Here is a 25041-nt window from a genome sequence, read left to right on the forward strand (position 1 = left end):
CCTCAGCCTCCCAAGTAGCTGGTACTAAAGGTGTGGCTAATTTTTGTATTTTTAGTAGAGACGGGGTTTCACTATGTTGGCCAGGCTGGTCTCGAACTCCTGACCTCGTGATCTGCCTGCCTAACCCTCCCAAAGTGCTAGGATTACAGGCATGAGCCACCGCACCTGGCCTGAAAATCTTTTTATGGGCTTATTTGCCATCCTTACATCTTCTTTAGTGAATTTTCTGTTCAGGTATGTTGCATAAATAGTATCATGTTGATTGCTTTTTCGAGTTCTTTATATATTCTGAAGACACATGTGTATTGGATATTCAATTGGCAAATGTTTTCTCCAAGTCAGTGGCCTGTCTTCTACCTTGTGAAGAAGACTGTGCAGAATTGGTATTAATTTTTTCTTAGCTGTTTGATAGAATTTATCAGAGAAGCCACTTGGGTATGAAGATGTCTTATCTGGAAGGTTGTGAACATGAACTCAGTATCTTTAATTATCTATTTGTAGTTTGTAGTTTCTGAGGAATTGGTCTGTTTCATCTTAAGTTGTGAATTTCTGTGAGTGGGTACCAGTACTCCCTTATTATCCTTTCAGTGTCTGCAGGGTCTCCAGTGACAGCCTCTTCTCTGTTCTGTCTTTTTTTCTTTGCCAGTCTTGGTAGAGTTGTATTATGTTATTTATTTATTGAAAGAAAAAGCTTTTGATGTATTTTCTCTGTTGTTTTCTGTTCAAACAATTAGTAAATCGATTTCATTAATTTCAGCTCTTATTTCCTTCCTTCTTCTTCTTAGGTTTATTTAGTCCTTTTCTTTCCTAGTCTAAAAGTAGAAGCTTAGATTAGTGATAGGAAATCTTTCTTCTAATATAAACATTTAATGTAAACTTCCCTCTGTTTGTTGAAACAGCACAGAGTTGATGGTGTGTTCACCATGGCCTGGAGTCCAGGCAGCTTTGCACCCAGAAGTGGGCATTAATGCAAACAGAAACAGCTCCAGGGGAAGCCTCTACTTCAGGCTCAAGGGGAAGGACATGAAACTCCTGATGCTCCCAGTGTATGGGAATACCATTGCTTATTTCCTACATTCTTCCATGCTCCATCTCAAGAAATCCCATAGCAGAGGGCCCAGAGACACCTAACACTCCGCGACAGTGGAACCTTCCTCTTCCATCAGCAGGGAAATGGTCCTAAGAGAGTGGGGTGGACCTCTGGGGCTGTTTTCCTCTTCCAGTGAGCCTGCAGCATGACGCCAGATGTACATGCAGTCTGGATGAGTGCACAGCAGAGATGGAAAATGAAGCCCAGATTTCAGGCTGGAGGGCAGAAAAGAGGAGAATCTAAAAGTAAGACTGGGAAAAAGAAGATGCTGTGGAAACTGACTCTCTCTATATATTTTAACAAACTCATAGGCTTGCCTCCAAGCTGCAGTGGCTGGATCTTATATTATTTTACCTACATTCTTTTCAGCTCAATATATTTATTTGTTTACACTTTTTTTTTTTTTTTTTTTTTTTGGAGATGGAGTCTCACTCTGTCGCCCAGGCTGAAGTAGTCTTGCTTTGTCACCCAGGCTGAAATATGGTGGCACAATCTCGGCTCACTGCAACCTCCATCTCCTGGGTGCAAATGATTCTCCTGCCTCAGCCTCCCAACTAGCTGAGACTACAGACATGCACAACCATGCCCAGCTAATTTTTGTATTTTTAATAGAGACAGGATTTTGCGATGTTGGCCAGGATGGTCTTGAACTCTTGAACTCAAGTGATTTTCCTGCCTTGGCTTCCCAAAATGCTGTGAGTACAGGTGCGAGCCACTGTGCCCAGCCTGTATAGACATTTTTAGAGCAATTGCAGGTACATAACAGGACTGAGCTGAAGGTACAGAGATTTCTCCTAGACCTTCCCCTTCCCTCAAACCCACAGCCTCCCCTGCTCTCAAAAATCCCCTACCAGAGGGTTAGGTTTACTATAATTGACGAATTTGCATTGACACATTATTATCACACAGAATCTGTGGTTTGCATGAGCATTTACTCCTGGTGCTGTACATTCTCACGTCATTTATGGAAGGTATTTTTATGAGAAAGGCATTTTAGGTCAACATATTTTTCTTTTAGTATTTTTAAGGTTTTACTCTTCTGTCTTGCACTTTTTCCAAGAAGAAAGCTGCTGTCCATCTTAATTTTGTTCTTCCGTACACAGTATGTCTTTATTTCCATATGCTTTTAAGATTTTCTGTATGTTACTATTTGAGTAAGCACTTTGGTGTAGTTCCTTCATGCTTCTTGTGCTTAAGCTTCATCAGGCTTCTTGGATCTTCGAGTTTACAGCTTTTGTAAAATTTGGAAAATTTTTCAAATATTTTTTCTATTCTTTTTTCTATTGTTTCTCCTTTAGAAATTACAATTTCATGTGTATTAGGTATTTGAAATCCTCCCACATATCACAATGCTCTGTTGATGTTTCTTAGTCTTTTTTCTCTATGTTCATTTGGGGGTAGTTTCTATTACTATCTCTTCAGGTCCACTAATCTTTTCTTCTGCAGTGTTTAATCTTCTGTTCATCCAATTCAATGCATTTTTTGGTTTAAGTTATTGTAGTTTTTGTTTCTAGAAGTTTAATTTGGATCCCTTAAAATTCTGCATGTCTTTAGGCTAGGTGCAGTAGCTGACGCCTGTAATCCTAGCATTTTGGAAGGTCAGGGCAGGCAAATTGCCTGAGCTGAGTTTGAGACCAGCCTGGGCAGCATGGCAAAATCCCATCTCTACTAAAAATACAAAAAAAAAAAAAAAATTACTAGGCATGGTGGCGCACACCTGTAGTACCAGCTATTCAGGAGGCTGAGGCAGGAGTATGGCTTGAACCCAGGAGGTGGAGGTTGCAGTGAGCTGAGATCTCGTGCCACTGTGCTCCGGTCTGGGCAACAGAGCAAAACTCTTTAAAAAAAATTCTGCATGTCTTTAACATATTTAATTTTTCTTCTAGTATCTATTAGTATACTAATTCCATTATCTGTAATTTCTGGGTCAGTGTTAATTGATTAATTTTTCTCTTTATTATGGATTGTATATTTCCACTTCTTTGCATGCCTGGTAATTTTTGAATAGTACCAGAGTTTTAATTTGTCCAGTGATGTACATTTTTATACTTCCATTAATATTCTAGAGTTTGATTTGGGATACAAGTAAGTCCCTTGGAAACAGTTTATTGTTTGCGGGTTTTGCTTTTCAGCTTTGTCACTTGGAGCCAGAGAAGAATTTAACCAAGGGCCAATTATATCTTAGTACTGATGTAAAACAGTCGAGTTTTGTGCGCAGTGCCCATGAATTACAGAGTTTTTTACTCTGGCGGATGGGAACAGCCCTTCTTCCTTTTGTCCCTGCCCTGGGGATGGTTCCCTGTAATCCACTCTGGTCGTCCTTTTCTGGGACTTAGGTAGTCTATTCATATGCACGTACTGATCTGTGTTCTGCTTATGACTTGAGAGGGAGGCTCTGAAAATCTCCGGAAATTCCTATCTGTGCAGCTGTCTCCTTTTTGATTCTCTGCCCTGAAACTCTAACTGGTTGGTATCCCTCATCTCTCATCTCTTCCACTCAGAGAGATCTCCAGATTTCACTTTGGTTCCCCTCTCTGTGTCAAAGCCCAGAAACTTCCATGAAGTCAGCTGGGGCAGAGTTAGGGATTAATTCGTTTGTTTTCTGTCTCTCAGAGGTCACTGACTTCATTGTCTGGTGTCAGATAACCTGAGAGCCATTGCCTCCTATTTATTGTCCATTTTCAGTTGTCTCAGGAGGGAGGGCAAATCGGTGACTATTGCTCCATCATGGCTGCAAGCAGAAATCTGGGATTTATTTATTTTCTATATGAGTTCCCTACTGTATGGTTTTTTTTTTTAACTATTAAATTGCTCCTGGAACACTATGCAGCCATAAAATTGAATGAAATAATGTCCTTTGTGGCAACGTGGGTGCAGCTGGAGGTCATTATCCTAAGCGAATTCACGCAGGAACAGAAAACCAAATACCATGTGTTACCGCTTATAAGCGGAAGCTAAACATTGAGCACACATGGACATAAATATGAGAACAACAAGCACCGCAGGCTAGGGACACGGGGCATGAGTGGAAAAACTACCTATCATGTAGTATGCTCACTATCTGGGGGACAGGATCCATACCCCAAACCTCACATCACACAGTATACCCATGTCACAAACCTGCACATGTACCCTTGTATCTAAAATGAAAGTTAAAATAAAGTAAAATTGAATAAAATAAATTGCCCCTGGGGTATCTTGTGAGCACCTACAGTTCTTATTATGGAGAACTTTCTGCAATGATGGTTTTGTTTGAACACTTTTATTTCTTTATTTCTTTTTTTTTTTTTTTGAGTTGGAGTCTCACTCTGTCACCCAGACTGGAGTGCAGTGGTGTGATCTCAGCTCACTGCAACCTCCACCTCCCGGGTTCAAGCGATTCTCCTGCCTTAGCCTCCTGAGTAGCTAGGATTACAGGTGCCTGCCACCACAGCCAGCAAATTTTTGTGTTTTTAGTAGAGACGGGGTTTCACCATGTTGGTCAGGCTGGTCTCGAACTCCTGACCTCGTGATCCACCCACCTCGGCCTCCCAAAGTGCTGGGATTACAGGCATGAGCCACCATGTCCAGCCTGCACACTTGTATTTCTTAAGATAATTTTTGATAATGTGGATAATATTTTTCTATATGGATAGCTCTTTTCCTGCTTTGATTATTTAGATTATGTATACCACCTTTTCCTACCACCTTTTCCTAAACAGACATATCTCTGTACAAAAATTAACATAGAGCAGCTGGTATTTCATAAAATGATGATGCTAGACGTGAGTTTTGGATAGGAAGTGGAGGCGAGTCCTATATTTGTTTGAATGTGCATGGATTTTAATTAAGTTAAAATTAAGCATACTAGAAATTGTCCAGGAAGCTGATGACTTTTATTCTTTTTCTTAGGAATATCTTGGGTTGGGAGCTTTAATGACCACATGGTCAAAAATGCATTTGTTTCTGTAGAGTTCTGAACAGAATTCTGAACATTCTGTGCCCCTCTTCGAAAAAAAAAAAAAAGTGCTTTGGCTCAGGACAAACTGCCACCTTCTTTGTCCACAATAGAATGTAGGAGTTAGCAGGAAATCCTCCATTCTTTTATTGATGATCTACCAGTGCTTTAACCCGGAGAACTCTGAGACATGAAAAAAAAATTCTTAAGATATTTAAGAATTTGTAAATAATGAGCATAGAGGGATATGCTTTTTAAAAATTACCTTTCACTTACATTTCTCATATATTATCTCAAGAGTTTTTGCAGCAACCATTACTTGTAAATACTGTGTGACCATTTATCAGGTCAGGAATGAGGCTTAAAAAATTAGGATTTTAGCAAATGCCTCTGGCCTTTATTATGTGCTCTTACCATTCAATTTCAGTGATCAGAGAAATTATACATAATATCATGCTAACAATATTTATCTATTTCAAGCAAACAAAAACGTATTAAGACAGACTTGAAAGTTATAAGTCATATGTAAATATATATTTTATTTATATATTATAGATATACACACATACATAGACATATATATGTGAGTCTTATACATTCTGTCCTCGGAATTCTCATACGTTATTTATTCACTTGGTTAAAACTATAAATTCTTCATATGAAGCTACAGATACACTTTCTCAACATAATTCATTGAAATATTTAAAATTAAGAAGTCATCTCAAATAAAATCTAACAAAGTAAAATACTGCATGGTGCCTTTATTCTAGATATTTATTTATTGCCAAAATGTTCTCTGAAGACCTAAAAGCTTGAAAACTCAAAGACATCTCCATGAAAGTTATGCATTAGGGTGAATATTGAGTCCCACAAACTACCTGATGTTATTCTACATGTTGAGGATACAAAGATGAGTAGGTCATGCTTAAACCCACTATCTCAAGGGAACGTTGGGGTGACAGACACCCCGCATTGTGGTGGGGGTCAGCAGAGCCTAGGAGAATAGCATGATACCTCCAGAGAAAAGAGTACTTAAGTGCTCCCGCAGGGGCCTTGAGCAACGATGAGAGATGGACACATCCAAAAATGCAAAAGAGGAGCTCCCAGACTTAGAACTGGACCTGAGCGTAAGGGTAGTTGAGTTTAATATGAAAGAAGGGATGGGCATGAGCAGCATCTTAAGGTGTATAGGAAAAGATGCCACCATTGCAGTGGTATAAGAACAGGTGGAAAAGACGAGAAAATGAGAGAAAGGTAGAACCTTTGTATTTTAGGGTATAAAACTTGGACTTTATGCTGTAACTAATAGGCATTGAACATTTCCTGCAATGCTCATAACGTGATTGTATTTTTCTTTAAGCTAGATCAGGGGTTGGCAAACTTCAGCTGACGGGCCAAATCCACCCAGCAGCCTGTTTTTTAAATAAAGTTTCATTGTTACACATCCATACCCATTTGTTTTCATATCATTTTCAAAGCAGAGTTGAGTGTTGCAATACAGACTGTAGGCCCACAAAGCCTGAAGCAGTTGCTATCTGGCTCTTTAGAGAAAATGCTGACTTCTGAGCTGGATTGCTGTGCACAGAGCTTCTCAACTTGGCATTTGATATTTGTGGCCTGATAATTCACCATCGTCGTAGACTGACCAGTGATTTATAGAATATTATCAGCATACCTAGTCTCTATTCACTGAATGCAGGAGCAGCACCCCATTCCCCATCATGAGAACAAAAACCTCTCCAGACACTGCCAGATGCCCTTGAGGAAGGTAACATCACTCCTCTTTAAGAAACACTTTTAGCAGCTAAGTAGAATTTAGTTTACAACGGTAGCTGAAGTTAAAACAGTGGTAATTTTAATGAACTGAAGGGCTAGTTGTGAAAAAATATATTTTGAATCTAAAAATATAACAATTATAAATATGGGGCTTAACAAAGATGAAAATTGAAGATAACTTCTGAAGGTCTAGCTTAGGTTACAGGAAGAGTAATGATGCCCTTCACTGAGATAAATAATAATGGAAAAAAGCAGGCTAGGTGCAGTGGCTCACGCCTTTAATCCCAGCACTTTGGGAGGCTAAGGCGAGTGGATCACTTGAGACCAGGAGTTCGAGACCAGCCTGGCCAACATGGCAAAACCCCGTCTCTACTAAAAATATGAAAATTAGCTGGGCCTGGTGGCACTCGCCTGTAATCCCAGCTACTTGGAAGGCTGAGGCAGGAGAATCACTTGAACCTGGGAGGCGGAGGTTGCAGTAACTCCATCTCAAAAAAGAAAAAGAAAAAAAGCAGGTACCAAGCGGAAGATAATGGGTTTAGCTTTAGATGAAGCAGGTTCAAGGTACCTGTGAGATGCTAAGGCAGAGGGGCTCTAAGATTATATGCGTATGAATATAAGAATATATATTCATATATCTATAAGACAATTCTGGCAGAAGATATATATTTGAATATCACCAGAATATGGCTAGTATTTAAAACCAGGGTAATAAATGAAAACCAGATTGCAGTGTTAGAAAGGCTAAGCAAGGGACTATAAAGCTTATGCAAATGAGAATCAAGAGTTTCTGCAGGTCGGGCGAGGTAGCTCACACCTGTAATCCCAGCCCTTTGGGAGGCTGAGGCAGGTGGATCACTGGAAGTCACGAGTTTGAGACCAGCCTGGCCAACATGGCGAAACCCTGTCTCTACTAAAAATACAAAAATTAGCTGGACGTGGTGGTGGGCGCCTGTAATCCCAGCTACTCGGGAGGCTGAGGCTGGATAATCGCTTGAACCTGGGAGGCAGAGGTTGCAGTAGCCTGAGATTGCACCACTGTACTCCAGCCTGGGCAAAAAGAGGGAAACTCTGTCTCAAAAAAAAAAAAAAAAAAAAAAGCTTCTGCAATAGAGACGATCAAAAACCAAGGGTTATTATGAATTGTCCATTGGGTCTGTGAGTTAGGGAAAGGTGTACTGAGGGTGCTGGGTAGAAGAAAAATGATGTAGATTGAGGCATGAATGATAGTCAAGAACTTATGAAACATAATGAGAAAAAGACAAAAGGAAGGTAAAATACCAAGAATCAAAAGCTCCATGGCCTCTAAGATTTACTCTAAGTGGGAGTCATACTTAATGCTGGCTGGATACGTTTCCAATAATCCTGTAGGTGAGCAAGACACAGTGTTTCAATGTTTATAAGGGCAGGTTCCTTGTAAATCTCTCAAGTGTGCAGATAATTGCACTTGGTGGGTGGCAATCAGGACAGCATGAGAGAGTTTTCAAGGGCACCAGCATCATACCAAATATTTGCAACAGTCTGTCAAAGAGATGGAGTGTCTAGGAATGAAGCTTTTGTGAGGTCATAGCTTGCATCTATTTCTATTCTGTAATATAGATCTGTGGTCGTATGCAGTATGTATCTTTCTATTGCAACACATATATAATGCATTATGTATAAAGACAGGCTTAAAGTTGATCCATTTTGTCATTTTTACTGAAGTTAATCCACTCAGCAGTTCCTGTTTCTAAATGTATTTTAGATGTTTAAAATTGATGTTAAGCAAATTGTCATAGTCTTCTTTTAATACCATCCAATCTAAAAGTGTAGAAGAAGACACATCTAAAGAAAACCTGGGTACTTATAAATTTTTAAAATAATCCAGATGAATAAGAGGAAAAGAGAACGATTAGATAACAATCATGTAGGGTGCAGTAGCCTAGAGAAGCAATGATAGCATTGCCAATTCATCCTAATGACTGCATCTGTTCCCTATGCATGGAATTGATGGCACCAACACAACTGCCGCCTCCTCCGTGTGAAAGAGCAGGTTGATGACAGACTTGATGATGACTTTGACCTCAGAGATGGTGACCAGGTGCCAATTAAAGTTACATTGTCGATACCCTTTAATATAATTAGAAATGAAAATAAGAAATGAATGGCTATGAAATTGCACTTTTACCTTGACAGCTAATGAAATAGGCTGTATGCCATACATCACTCGTGTATATGTATTTGTTTAAGGGGATGGTCACTAGCATCATCACATCCGTGAATCATTATTAGAATCATATTAAATAATACTTAGGTTTACTCACTTTATTAAGTATACATATAAGTAAACACTATATATTATGTTAAGAAATAATATTTAAGTAATTATTAAAATTTTTTCTCCCACCTCTTCTCATTTCTCCTTCCTTCCCTTCCTTCCTTTTTTTTTATTCATGCAGCAATAGTTTGTGAATGTCTGGACACTAAAGTGTCCCAAAGTGTGGGACACTTTGGGGATAAAAATATGGAATGCACAAAAAAGCCCCTATCTTCAAAGCCAGAGAAAACAGAAACATGACCATTTGGAGTGATAAAGTAGAAGGAGCCCAGAAAGGAAGCATCTAGACCAGTCAGTGTGGGTTTATGGGTAGAGCTTTATAGGACATCCTGCAGTAGCTGACATGGAGTTGAGTCTTTAAGACCACTTAAAATGAGCCCGAAAGGGGTGTACACACAAGCAGGTGCAGAAGTGCAACACTGAGGGAGCATGTGAGTTCAGCAGGTTCAGCCTGGGGGAGAGCAGATCCCAATGGCCAGGGAGACGTTGAACTAGGGAAAGACACAGCAAGGACTGCCACATGAAGGGTCCTGGTGCCAAACTAAAAGCTAGGACTGGATGCAGGAGGTGAGGAGTCGCTGCAGGATAGTAAGCAAGACCATGCAACAAATTAACTAGATAGAGCATGAGAGTTGTATTTTGGAGACTATTGATGAGAGTAATTGAGGAAGATTTAGTTGAAGTTGTAGAGAGAAAACTTCATTGAGCTGAAGAAAACGACATAAACTTTCGAGACATTTAGGATGTGGAAGGACCACAAGTTGATGAACCAGTCTTGACAGAGCCCAGGTCTGCAGGTAGGGAGGCGGAGAGAGGGCGGACCCAGTGGAATGGGAGCGAATGATTGGGGATGTGAGAGGATGGATGGAGACAGCAACTTGTCTTGAGGTCTCCTTGGGAGATCGAAGCTGTGCTATCCAGAAGGAAATTCAATACATAGGTGTGAAGGTCAAGAAAGGGAGGATTGCATTTGAGTACATAACATTTTTGAGTCATTCATTCCTAAATGATAGTTTTAACCTTGAATGTGTTTGTGATCGCTAAAGAAAGACATGCTGGGAGAGCCAAGAAGCAGATGCTGAGGAGCACATACGCTTAGTGGGAGTGTGGACAGAACAGGGTCTGTAAGGGATACTGACAATGTGTAAGGCAGGTAACAGGGAACAACCAAGTGTGGGTGATAGTCAGTGATAAGGCGATTTCAATGAGGGAGAAGTCAACAGATCCATACACTATGGAAACAGAAATGTGTGATGGAGAGAAACTTTGAAATATCGTTATTAAATTTGACCTATAACATGTTAGCTATCTTGATATGGGATGCTTTGATAAAGTGGTGTGCCCAAAACTCCAGTCTCTGTTTGCAGCAGAGACTAGAGAAAATATGTTAAAACAAGTTCAAGTGAAAAATAGATTCATAGAGATTTGTATTCTCTACTGACAAAATTTATCTGTGCTGCCCAAGATAGACATCATTTGTGCTGCTTTGGAAAGGAATTATTTGCATTGCTAGAAGTTTTCTATATCCACAGAGCTATAAAATAACCTTCTCACAAGCAATCGAAGGTCACACTTCTGTAGAATTAGGTAATTACCAGAGGGCCCACTGGACAATGCCCAGCATTCTGTTCAAAGGATACTCCCAGACAGGATTCTCTGCTTCACTGTGATTTCCCCAGTACCAAGCACGATGTTGTATTTGTGTTTGTCTCAATGGGTAGTTATCAAAAGAGGTAACTTCCAGGTAGAAAGCTTAGATAGGATCCAGCCTTTGAGATATGTGTTGTGTCAAAGGCATGTGATATATTAGTGGATATTAAGAGATGAACCATCTTATATAATATTAATTTCTTTAGGGTTCTAGCTAATGCCAATTTTAATCATGACTTTTTTTGAATTTCGATCTTCATTACCATTATTAGTGCCTATCAGTGAATGATAATATACCTTAATTTCCATGACATTTCACATGTCATGCATCTTTTCTTATCATTTGGACCTATCCATCCAATATTTACAAATAGTGAAAGTAAGTCATCAAGATACAATATGACAATTTGGTGCACAAATTATTTTCCCTCAGAATATGTGTCTGGGACTCTGATTCTTAATGTTGCTAATTACCCCTCACTATTATCCAGTCATCTTTGTTATATTACTCAAAGGCAACAGATCTGTATTTAAAGTGTCTCACTGAAGAGAAATAGGAAGTCCATTATTTGTATTAAATTGATCATTCTGATATGTTCTGAAAATGTACATATCTGTTGCATTTCATGGCTCAATGTGGCATAATAGAGTTAAATGACATTAAAATTCACTGCTACTAATGTTTAATATCTCACGGGCCAAATGTTTATTTTGTCTTTATAATAAATATTGATTGGCTGTATTTTTAAAGTAACATTTTTCCAAATTAACAAACATAATTCAGTTCAGATGCCAAACTCTAGCTCTTAATTCAACCCTTGCCACACTTTCCGAAGGAGGTGTGCAGAGGAAAGTGCCTTGCTGTAAAACCAGCCATGTGGTCTCAGCACCAGGCTGCTCCTTTGGAGATCACTGTTATTTCATTCTTAACTTCTCAGTGATGTGCTAATCAATTGCACTGGCAATGATATTCTGAACAGTAGATTCATATGGTAGTGAGTAACTCAACTTAATATCTGAAATAGGCATAAACTTGTTTAAATACTAAAATTATTGGCATTAGCCACAAAACTCACAACACCAGCCAGGTGCAGTGGCTCATGCCTGTAATCCCAGCACTTTGGAAGGCCGAGGTGGGCTGATCAGCTGAGGTCAGGAGTTTGAGACCAGCCCGGCCAACATGATGAAACCCTGTCTCTACTAAAAATACAAAAATTAGCCGGGCATAGTGGTAGGTGCCTGTAATCCCAGCTACTTGGGAAGCTGAGGCAGGAGAATCACCTGAACCCAGGAGGTGGAGGTTGCAGTGAGCCGAGATTGTGCCACTGCACTCCAGCCTGGGTGACAAAAGTGTGGTCTGTCTCAAACAAACGAACTAAAAACTCCACAACGCTCTTTAGCCATTTTCAAGAACAGCTTTCTCTCTTCAGTAAGAGGAGAAAAACACTGGAATAACAAATATCTCCAACAACTAAATCTACCTGTTTAATTGTCTGTCCCTCCTGAAAGATAGGAGGTCAGACTGACCTTGGTGAATATTTGATTAAGGAGCAAATTGCTTTAGGAATGGGATAATTTTACTTAAACCTCAGAGCTTAAACAGGTCTTTTATTTAGGCTTAAACAACAAATGAACATCTGTTCTTTTCAGTTTAACGAAACAAGCTGTTCTTGTACCTGATAAATACAAGCCATGGCTCAGCCAGTGAATTATAAAATGCATGAAGGATAAAGATATCGATTTGAATGTACAGAACAGGCTGGGCTCAGTGTCCTCCTGAGCATGCGTGATCAAATCAGAGAACAGTGTGGTTGGTTCCTCTGCCTGCGACCATTATTTCAGCTCCATCGCAGTCTGGGTTCTCCAAGAGGGCACAGTTTTAAATTCAATGTCCCCTTTGGTAGATGGTTCTGAGTATTAGGTATGCACGGGTGCGGAGTCTGTGTTGAAAAATATCCTAGGGCTGTATGGGAAGCAAGTACAAACCTGGCTAAAATAAACATTACGTGTGGGAAAGGCTGCTCAGGAGATGGAGCTTGGTGTATGTTTCATGCTGAGACATTTCTAATTTAGTGTTTCACTTTCATCCACTTCTTGAATAAATACAGTGTTGTTATATGGCACAATTAAACTGAAACGGTGGGACCAGCTTTGAGTAAGAGAACTCGAGAGTATTGTCATGTAAATTCTTAGCAGATGCTCTGAATTCATTTTTTATCTGCTTCCTGGTATTGCCTAATCCCAGGAGCTGAAGCATAATTCAGCATTCTTTTTTTATTATTCAGCTCCCATATTGTCTGGGAGGAGAGACCCCCTGGCTTAATGACATAAAGTACATGAATGAATCCCTGGGATTAAGACGGTGCTGCGGATGCGGTGCCTGAGAGGCGGCGGTTGCGGTGAAGTGAGCTCAGTGGGCCGCGGTCCTTCATGCTCGGCACCGCCACAGGCTGCCCTTCCGCATCGCGCCAGAAGAAGACGCAGCGCCTTTAGACAGAAGCGCACAGAGGAGGAGAGGCCACGGCAGCCTGGCCATGGCCAGACGATGGTGAACAGCCCCGCCGAGGGCCTCAGGTGGTCCCGCAACCGCTCAGGAGGGCGGGCAGCCCCTCACTCCTCCAGGCCCGCTCGTTTCCCTTCCTCTGGGTTTCTGCCAACAGCGTTGTGAGAGTCAGAAACTGAGTCCCGTTTCAGATGCTGTTTTAGAATCTTAAGAGATTAATTCCTAATAAATTTGGCCATGAGGACATTAAAATACTAGTAACAAAAACAACCGCCACCACAATGAGAGAGGGTGGGGGAGAGGGGGAATATGACCCTGATTTAGAAGACTTGGAATTTAAGGCAAAAGCAATCATAGAATTTAAGAGAATAGCATAGAGTCTTGCCTTTTTTGTTTTCTGCATTATTATTATTATTATTATTATTATTATTGTCATTATTATTATTTGAGATGGAGTCTCACCCTGTCCCCCAGGCTGGAGTGCAGTGGCATGATCTTGACTCACTGCAGCCTCCACCTCCTGGGTTCCAGCGATTCTCCTGACTCAGCCTCCTGAGTAGCTGGAATTACAGGTGCCCACCACCATGCCCAGCTAATTTTTGTATTTTTAGTAGAGACGGGGTTTCGCCATTTTTGGCCAAGCTGGTCTCGAATTCCTGACCTAAGGTGATCCACCTGCCTCAGCCTCCCAAAGTGCTGGGATTACAGACATGAGCCACCGCACCTGGCTGTTTTCTGTATTACTAATATGCTTCATTTGTACATTATTCTGTATGTTGGTTGTCTTTATCCTTTCAAACACTAAAACAATAGGGAGGAATATCTATCATCCCATCTCCCATATTGATTTAGAAACTACATTTGACTCAAGATCCTACAGTCCAGATTAAGATGCTAGCTTTGCAATAAACTGTCTTATGACATAATGCCTTAAAATGTCATTCTGGAGTTGTTGTGAGAAGTCAGTGATGATGTGGAATCGTCTCTTATCACACCTGGAATTTATGGGCACTCTATAAATCTTCCTTTGTTTTCCTGTTTCCCTGTCCCTCCCTCCCTTCTGTTTTTCCCTCACGCTCCATTTTCAACTGCAGAAAGCTGCATGTAGAATTTAGGGAAGTCCCTTACCATACCAGCGCCCCAGACTGCAAGAGAGACCTCCTGGGGCTGCGAGGCAGCCCTTCCCTATGGTTCCAAGGAGGCTCTTGAGCCAAGAATTGCGTGGGAAAGACGTTTGCAGCAATGTGAAGTGTCACAATGTCTTCGTTTGAGTGGTGCATTTGTGTTCCTAAAAGATGATAGCAGCCTGTTCTCCCTAGTTTGGAAGTAGAAGGGAAATCGTGTTGGCCAGCCCCAGGAGCAGTAGCCCTGGGATTGTCACAGTGATAATGCGTAGATTTCTTCCTCCCTTAGCTGAGCCATGTGCAGACCATGGTGAGAACTGAGAAGCCTCATACGGGTCCCCGTAGATGTGAAAATAAACTCAAGACCAAATTCAAAGCCTCAGCACTCAGGAGGTGCAAAAGCCATCGCAAGATATAGCTGAAGTCCCCTTTCCATCTTTCTTGTAAATACGCAGGGCGGGGTCATGGGAACTGAGGGAGAAGACTGGTGAGCTCTGTGGCTGTGCGTCCACATGTCTGCTGACAGGCTCCAGTTCAAGGGCACGGCAAGTGCCGGGGATTGTGGGGAGATGGGAGGTGACGTGACTGGTCCTGATGCAGAGGACCCTCAGGAAGGGGCAGAATGCAAGAAGGGGTGGGCAGGAGTGCATGGTGAAAGGGGCCCTGCCCTGCAGTGTAGGCGTGCGGAGGCTGCAGGACAGCAGAGGAGACCCACAGCAGGACAGACAGAACTAAACTGCAATGATGGGTAGGATATTTCCTGTCAGAATCACGGGAAGGAGGGAAAAAATGTGCACATGTAGAGAACAAAATAGATTTCTGTGTGAGCTAGAACGTTTTTGACAACTTTGTCTCTGCTTTCATATCCCTTTCCTTAAAAGAAAAAATAACTAATACTCCCTCCTTAGGGGAAAAGCACTTCTGCAATCCCCGCCCCTCCCCGTCCCATTTCTCTTTCTTATCCTTCCCGGCTCTCCACATTGAAGCAGGTTTTATATCTCTCTCAAGCCCACTTGTGCTCCTTTTTCTTCATACTTCTCTGTTTTCTTGATGTATGTCAGTCTTGTTGCTAGGCAGCTGTTATGTTCAACCCACCATGCAGCCTTCTGAATGCTGGAAATTAGCCCCAAATAGCTTGAAAATCACCCTTCCGCACCTGCTTTGTGTTTACTGTGAGAGCTGGAATATGAATATAAGTTCATAGAATGGGGGAAATGCATCCATATGTAGCCATGGGCAGACAGCCACATTTGTGGTGTGCATGGCAGGTACAGACACCATGCAGTGCCTCAGGGAAAATGCCCAGGAGTGGTTCTAGAAGAAGGGAGACATCCTCATTCTATCAGAGCTAAAATTTCTAAATAAGATGATCTGGTGGAAAGTGGAAATATACAAAAATAAATATGAATAGAATGTAGACATTGTGTGTATTTCTACAAATGTTGCTGCCTGCAAGCTTAATCGGTTTTCCCTTGCCTCTGAAAAACAAAAAGCACTCATTGATTCTATTTCACCCTCCAGCTATTGGTCTTTTCTTTGACTGATGTTAAGAACCCCCAGCTGCTAGCATCTTGATGCCATTGTAATCTAGTTTCTCCCATGTCTGACGTTGCCATTGACGCCACAGTCACCAAATCCCACAGCCGCCTCAGTGTGCGTCTGCTTCTCTTCCTCTGCAGTGCTCAGCACTGCCGACCACATTTCCAACTTTGCCTTCCCTTGGCTGCTCCAAAATTGGACGGCTCCCATCCAGTCCTTTCTTTCCTGGTCCTCCTTTCCCCTCCCCTTCACCACTCTCTTTCTCTGCCAATCCTCCAATAGGTAGCTCCTATGATATTCCATTTTTCTCCTTTAGTTTTTCTCTTTTTATTATTATTCAGTCTTTCTGGAAGAGCACAAGGTTAATGGTTCTCCCCAAATATTATTTTGTTGTTCACAATGAAGTAATTGGAATATAACCATAATAAGATAAATAGTATAATATCTTGAAATAAGAAAACCGCATCTTTTCTGAGGTATAATTTTGGTCCAAAAAAGTCTTGCTTTATATTTGACCATGTGCAGTAAAATTAGAATATTGCTTTACACATCTTAGTGATCTTGGCATTTCTTGGCAGATTATGTTTCTTGTAGTAAGTGTTCAATAATTACTTCTCAAATAGAATTAAATTTCTAAGGGGTTTCAGGACCCTGAAACAACATAAGTTTTACTTTCATAACAAAATTTTCCTTGAGAATGAAGCGGTAAAGCCAATATTTAACAAACAAAGACATTTTCAGAGAAACTGCATCTCAGGTTAATAAACGTTAGCTTGATAAACATACATTATATTTTCTAAGAAAATGATTCTCCTACTTCCTGATAGTCTTTTTTTAAGTAGTCAATTAAAATTCACTATGTTTTAAAATCAACCTAAATGCCCATCAGTGACAGATTGGATAAAGAAAATGTGGTACATATATGCCATGGAATACTATGCAGCCATAAAAAAGAATGAGGTCATGTCGTTTGTGGAACATGGATGGAGCTGGAAGCTGTTATCCTTAGCAAACCAGCAGAGGAACAGAAAACCAAATACTGCGTGTTCTCACTTATAAGTGGGAGTTAAATGATAAGAACTCATGAACACAGAGAAGGGAACCACAGACACTTGAGGGAGAAAGGTGGGAAGAGGGAGAGGAACAGAAAAGATAACTATTGGGTACTGGGCTTAATAGCTGGGTGATGAAATAATAGGTACAACAAACCCTGACACATGTTTACCTATGTAACAAACCTTCACATGTACCCCCAAATCTAAAATAAAAGTTAAAAAAAGTCACCATGTTTAATCTGAATCCTGTGGTGACTGCATAAGCTGTTTTTATCTCTAGGTCCATGATACATAGGATGTCAAAGTTCCGCTTTATACTGGAAGGAACAATCACTTTTGAAGAGAGAACACTATTTCATCACTTTCCTTGGGTTCTTTACACCTTTTACTAGTTAGATATTCTCTGCCTTTTCAATTTCAGCCTGTTCTTTTAAAAATACAGACTCCAAAATGAAGACTATCTATGATGTGGCTCTTTCACTTATAATTTTATAAGATACTATGATTTCTGTTTTTTTTAGTGTTATAGTCACAATACGTGAATGTATGGAAGCGTGTTTTTATGCTTGAGTCCTTGATGTTGAGAATGTACTTGACGAATGGGACTCATGTTAGATAAATTTTCATTTAACTATGATAGAACTTTTTTGAAACCCCACACTTAGTATACACTGCCAACTTAGGATGCAGCTGACAAGAAGAAGGGGAAGTTGAAAGTGTTCAGAAACCCATCACAAGAAAAGTGAGGCAAATGGAGCATCTAACATAACACAGCTTGAGGTTGGAACCCCATGAGGGTATGAGCATTCCGCACCATCACAGAAGCTGCATCCATTTCCCAAATGCTCAGTACTGCCCTGTCCAGTCAGACAGAGGTGTATGGCAGTAAAGAGACCAGCCACAGATAAGTAATTGGCAACCAGCCAGGTAATAAATCTAGTGTGGGGGACTGGCTGACATTTGGTCAATGTCTCCTTCCGAAGCTCCACCCGAATTTCTCCTTTTCGCTTCTCAGTCACAGTATTCCCCTCCTGTTAAATAGCATTAGTCTGGGGAATAAATGCTCTTCCCTGTCTACTACACTGTGGGAAACGTCAGCCACAGCCTCCAGTTTGTTAGGTCAAAAACCTTGAAGTCACCCTCTCTTCCTGTCGTAGCCACGTTGATCCATTCTCCAGAAAATCCTGCTGGGCCTACCCAAATATGTAGAGAGCCCAGCACATTTTTACCTCTTCTGTCGCCATTGCCTTGGACCAATGCCTCTCACCTGGGCTATAGGAAGGTCCTCCAGATGGCAGCCCTGACTCTTTCCTGCCCCTCTCCAGCCGCACTCAGCCTCACGGTATCGATGATGATTTTCTTCACAGTCAAGGAACAGAGCTCCTGTGCTGGAACCTCACACCCAGGAATCAGGGTCTGAGCCAAGGTCCTGACAGTCACCTGCAGGATTCTGAGCCTTACCCCATTGCACTGACCTTTCTAAACTCATCTCCTACAACTTTCCTCTCCCTTCCTCTTCTCCAGCCACACTCGACTCCTTGATATTCCCAGAGCAGCCATGCACCACCCCCACTCCACCGGGACTACAGTTCCCCCAGAGAAGCCACAGCTTCCTCCCTCATTGTCAGGTGTCTGCTCACAGTGAAAGCTTTCCTGCTTTCTCTTTCTCCACATTTCTCATTTTATTTGACACACTTCCTTATTTACTTTATTTTTTTAAGAGTTGGGGTTTCTGTCATCCAGGCTGGAGTACAATGGTGTGATCATAGCTCACTGCAACCTCAACTTCCTGGGCTCAATCCATCCTCCTGCCTCAGCCTCCTGAGTGGCTGGCAATATAGGTTTGTGCCACCATGTCTGCTTAATTTTTAAAATTTTTGTAGAGATGGGGTCTTGCTGTGTTCCTCAGATTGGTCTCATACTCTTGGCCTCAAGCCATCCTCCTGCCTTAGCCTCCCAAGTTGCTAGGACAATAGATGTGAGCCACTGTTCCCAGCCCTTATTTACTTTTCTTTAAATTATTATTATTATACTTTAAGCTCTGGGATACATGTGCAGAACGTACAGGTTTGTTACATAGGTATACACATGCCATGGTTGTTTGTTGCACCTATCAACCTGTCATCTACATTAGGTATTTCTTCTAATGCTATCCCTCCCCTAGCCCCCAACCCCTTGACAGGCCCCAGTGTGTTCTCATTGTTCAACTCCTACTTATGAGTGAGAACATGTGGTGTTTGGTTTTCTGTTCCTTTGTTAGTTTGCTGAGAATGATGGTTTCCAGCTTCATCCATGTCCCTGCAAAGGACACGAATTCATGCTTTTGTTATGGCTGCATAGTATTCCATGGTGTATATGTGCCACATTTTCTTTATTCAGACTATCACTGATGGGCATTTGGGTTGGCTCCAAGATTACTTTTTAATTCTAGCTCTCTCTACCATAAAGGGCTTTGGCTGCTATTCCCTGCTACATTCCCAGCACCTAGGAGCATCCCCAGCACAGACTTTGTGCTCAGTCAATACTGGTGAATTGATTGATTGATCCTGAGTAAGTGAACCACAAACCCTGATTCTAGATATGAAAGTAGATAACAGTTGTTCTCCTCATCCCAAACCAGGATAAGACAGGAAGAGCAGGCTGTCTGGAAAGGCTCATGTTTACTTTTTACAGTCCATTGGTTTGCCTCAGACACAGAGCAAGTGAAGCCTAAATATAGGTGTCTTCAGTGGATTGAGGCAACCTGTCTGTCTTGGATGACAGATGCTGGGACAGTGTGGGGAGTGAGAGTGGATAAGTCCCTCTCCAGTTGCTCCTGTGCTCTGGACTCATGTCCTGCTCCAGGCTTGCAAACCGTGTGGCCTCAGATCAAAGTTACTGGGGGAATGTGTTTTAGCTCAGGAATGGAATGTGACCCTGTTTTTCTATCCTGTGACACCACCTATAGAAAACACTCATATTCCAAAAGACAAGATGTTTTACATAACACTAACATAGAGTATGTCATCCTGTCTGAGGTGATCTTTTTCTTTAGTTGAAATGTCAGAATTATACCATTTTAAGTGTCAAAAAAATATTTAAAATGAGAAAAAAGCATCAGGTGCATGATTTTTCATTCTGACTTGTTAATGCTATATTCAGATGCTTGAATTATATCAATTAAATTCTTGGTGATAATTAACAAATTTCCAGAATGAGACAATTATGAGAGAGAATTAAAAAAATAACTTGAGTGATTTCATTTCAGTGTATTACTCTGGCTAAATGTTAGAAACACATGGCTTTCCTGAGGGCATGAATGAGTTCACTGTTAAAGAGCCTGCAGGCACCAAAGGCCAACAAACCAAGACTTCTTATTCCTATATGTCCAATATCATAGTGGTTACTGTTGAGTTTTACTTTTTCAGTTTTTAAGGGTAAATCTTATCCTTTTCCACTCTAGAACCATCTAGGATTAGGACTTGTTAGTTGTCATCAAAACTGTAGCAACAGCAGTGAAGAGCTTGGCCCTGGAGTTAGATTGTCCTGGGTTCAATTCCAGCTCAGCCACTTTCCTCATCTGTGTCAGCTTCCCAGAGCTGCTGTAACCAAGTACTACAAACTCCATGGCTTAAAGCAGTAGGCATTTCCTCTCCCAGCTCTGGAAGTGAGAAGTTCAACACTGAGTCGTCAGCAGGGCTTCCTCTGAAACTCTGGGTGGCATCCGCTCTGGCCTCTTCCTGGTCTCTGGTGGCGGCCATAGATCCTCAGTGTTCCTTGGCTTCCAGCTGTGTCACTGACACCTCTGCCTGCATCACGTGGCCCTCTGCTATGTGTCTCCCGTGGCGTTTCCCTTTTCTTTACAGGACATGAGTCATATTGGATTAGGCCCTACCCTAATGATCTTGCCTTAACTTGAGTACTCTCCAAAGACCCTAAACATCACATTCACTTATCTTTGGCGGGGGGACACAGTTCAGCCCATAACAGCATCCCTGTGAACTTGGGTAAGTGAATGAATGTCTACAACCATTATCTGTCTCACTATCAAAAGACGATTGTCATCCAGGCCTGTGTCTGTGAGGAGGATGTGAGGTGATATGAAAAGCCCTTTGCATTCATTCAGGGCTCAAGAAATGCGACTTACCATCTCCTGCTCCACAGCCCCATTTCTTGGCTATCAATTATTTAAACTTGCTACATTCAAAGGCAAGCTAGGAGACACCATAAAATGTACAAAGATGTCCCCTTACTCTGGGCGAGCTCACACACTTTGAGGAGAGGTCAGAGTTTGTAACACAGAATAGAATTTATGTCTTGTCTGGAGAAACGCAAACAGGCAGCTCTGAGGGAGGGTAGAGCGTTGCTTGTTAGGTGGCTTGCCAAGGGCATCATAGCAAACTGGTTACAAAGTGGGAACCTAAATCTCAGTTTTCAGATTCCCAATTCAGTTTCTTTCCCATTTGAACACATTGTACAGTTATATCACTTGTCACCTTTTAACCACTCAGACATTATCAAACCTAACCCATGTTTGTTCATAAGAGGTACTGATGTCAGCTGGGCACAGTGGCTCACACCTGTAATCCCAGCACTTTGGGAGGCCAAGGCGGGTGGATCACCTGAGGTCAGCAGTTCGAGACTAGCCTGGCCAACATGTGAAACCCTGTCTCTACTAAAAATACAGAAATTAGTTGGGCGTGGTGGCAGGCACCTTTAATCCCATCTACTCAGGAGGCTGAGGCAGGACAATTGTTTGAACCCAGGAGGCAGAGGTTGCAGTCAGCCGAGATCACACCATTGCACTCCAGCCTGGGCAACAAGAGTGAAACTCTGTTCACTGAGGTACTGATATCATGTGAGAGAATCATTAGGGGATGCCCATAACCTTCTGGGTGATCCACATGCACTGCCCTTTGCACAGCTTACTCCCGGTTCCCAACCCTCTGCATATCCCCCATCATACCCATTTGCCCTGCTCTGTTGTACAGGGGAAATTCCCTTTCTTCTTCTGCAGAAACCCCAATAAAAATTAATAAAGTAAAATAAAATAAAACACGCAGCTACCAACTTCAGTACACAACGTGTAAGAAATCACATTCTTGTCACCTATCAAAAGCAAAACAATTCCTGAATACTTCACCCATCAACAAATCACTGAAGTCCATTTAGTGTGAGTAAAATAATGAGCCACCTTTTTCATATCCTTGCCTCTGGCACTGCAAATTCAGTCTCAGTTACTTCAGCTTCAGTCTCTGTTACTTACCATTTTTTGTATTTTTATGCTTTCCTATACACTAAGTTTGATACATGAGCAAAAATCCATCTATGAGAAGAAAGGGTGGTTGCTGATACTGATAAATTCATTCTGGTTTATGGCTAGCAAGATGATGAGGATTCTCAATCCAGGAAAAGTCATACACTGACTTTTCAGTGAGAATGCTGAGGATTTAAGGAAGGAAATAAGAAATGTCTTCAGCTGAGAAGGTAACTGGGTACTGTCTTGGTCAGTTCAATCTGCTTTCCCAAATTACCATAGACTATGTGGCTCATGAGCAACAGAAAGTTCTCATAGTCCTGGATGAGCAACAGAAAGTTCTCATAGTCCTGGAGGGTGGAAAGTCCAAGATCAAATTGTCAGCAAATTCAGTATTCAATGGAAGCTCGCCTCCTGGTTTGGAGAGAGAACCTTCTTGTTCTCTCTATGAACTGTGTTCTCACATGGTGTTAGGTTAGTGCAAAAGTAATTGCAGTTCAGGCGTGAATATTAAATCATTATAACTAGAATCAAACACATCTTTATTAATCAAAATAGGAACCATTACAATGAACACATTTTTGCCAATGAGAAGTAAGTTTTGTTTATCCCTGTAGTGTAAAATTCTGTGCTTTGAGAATCGACAAACTCTTGGATAGCATTTTCTGCATCCCGCCACTTGCAGAAGCATTTTCCCTGCAAAAAGTTGTCGAGGTGCTTAAAGAGGTGGTAGATGGTTGGCAAGGGGTCAGGCGAATATGGTGGATGAGGCAAAACTTCATAGCCCAAGTCTTTCCACTTTGGTTGTGTGACGTGTGGTTGGGCGTTGTCATGGAGAAGAATTGGGCCCTTCCTGTTGACCAATACCGGCTGCAGGCATTGTAGTTTTCCGTGCATCTCATCGATTTGCTGAGCATACTTCTCAGATGTAATGGTTTCGCTGGGATTCAGAAAGTTGTAGTGGATCAGACCAGCAGCAGATCATCAAACAGTGACATGACCTCTTTTTTGGTGGAAATTTGGCTTTAGGAAGTGCTTTGGAGCTGCTTCTTGGTCCAACCACTGAGCTGGTCATCGCTGGTTGTCATATAAAATCCACTTTTGTCATACATCATAATCTGATCCAGAAACGGTTTGTTGTTGTTGCATAGAATAAGAGAAAATAATACTTTGAAACTACATTTTTTTTATTCTCACTTAGTTCATGAGTCACCCACTTATCAAGCTTTTTCACCTTTCCAATTTTCTTCAAATGTCAAACGACCCTAGAATGTTCGACCTTGAGTTCTTTGGCAACTTCTCATGTAGTTGTAAGACGATCAGCTTCGATGACTGCTCTCAGTTGGTCATTGTCAACTTCCAATGGTCAGCCACTGCACTCCTCATCTTCAAGGCTCTCGTCTCTTTAGCAAAACTTCTTGAACCACCACTGCACTGTATGTCCATTAGCAGCTCCTGAGCCAAATGCATTGTTGGTGTTGTGAGTTGCTTCTGCTCTTTTATGACCCATTTGGAACCCAAATAAGAAAATCGCTCAAATTTGCTTTTTATCTAACATTGTTCTCATAGGCTAAAATAAATATAAAATAAACAGCAAGTAATAAGTCATTCGCAAAAAATATAAAGCAAGAAATGCACACTAACATGATGTATAACATAACCACATTTATTTAAGAACGCATTCCAATATCAAAGGGCAAATTTCAACAATGCGAAAACCACAATTACATTTACACTGACCTAATAGGAAGGAATAAGTCTGTTCTCTTCAGCCTCCTCTAAGCGCACTAATCCCATTCATGAAAGCTCCACCCTCATGACTTAATCACCTGTCAAAGGCCCCACCTCTTAATATCATCATATTGGGGGTTAGGATTTGAACGTAGGGACCTTGAGATACATTCTATCCATGGCAGGTGTGTTTCCCAGCCTATGTTTCACACCAGACTGTACTGCCGCACGTGTGAGCCCTCGTTTACCCACAGTACCTGCCAAAATAAGACACACGTGTGATTCCCATGTGGCAGTCCATGAGACATGTCCCATACTCCCACTACTTGCTCCGAGGAAAGCAAGTAAATAAAGATGTGTAGGCAAAACACTCCCTCCCTTAATTGCACTAAGGAAACTGAATAAACTCATTTTAGAAGATACCAAATTTACTGCAGTGAACTTTAGATGAAACACTAAGGTATTAAACAGAAAATAACAGAAAACTGATGACTTCAGCTTTGGCATTGCGTTTCCTTCAGCTTGCGGAACAGCCGAACATGAGAATCATAAACACAGAAGGCAACAGGATGCAACTGCATAGATCTTTGCTCATTTCCTTTTTGGTTTTCTCCTCTTCCTCCTCCTCCATTGCAACCTTGCCTGTATCTCAGGTTAACCACTGTAAGTGCAAAGGGAATTTTACATAGATTTTTTTTAAATGGGTGACGTAATTTTAAAAGTCATTTTTGAAAAACCTGTAGGAAACTATTATATTGCCATGAATTTCAGCTAGGGAATGAAAGTCAATTGCTCACTGATACTTTACAAAATAAACATGTCCCAGAATATTTAAAATATTCGATATATAATATATGGGGAAGAAGCGATTCTACCTCTCAAATAAGTATTCTGAATGGACGTTTTGGTATTCCATTATTATGGACTCTAGTTACATCGGAATTCACTCTTAAGTGGCCATAAAGAATGCTCAAATTTCTTAAGAGGTATGTTTTTAAAGAGCATGCCAAATGTTTAAAAATGGCTACTGGATTAATTTTCATTCCCTTCAAATTTCCTTTGGTTAAATGGTTTGAAGTGCTT

At 41.2% G+C, this 25041-nt stretch overlaps 1 protein-coding gene across 4 annotated transcripts in view; it reads left to right on the top strand.

The window, feature by feature from the left end:
• Positions 1-25041, top strand: part of MYO16 (myosin XVI) — a 711002-nt gene that overhangs the window by 578678 nt on the left and 107283 nt on the right. The gene's annotated exons all lie outside the window — the stretch shown is intronic.

Source organism: Pan troglodytes, chromosome 14 (genome assembly GCF_028858775.2).
Source record: "Pan troglodytes isolate AG18354 chromosome 14, NHGRI_mPanTro3-v2.0_pri, whole genome shotgun sequence".
Classification (NCBI taxonomy): Eukaryota; Metazoa; Chordata; class Mammalia; order Primates; family Hominidae; genus Pan; species Pan troglodytes.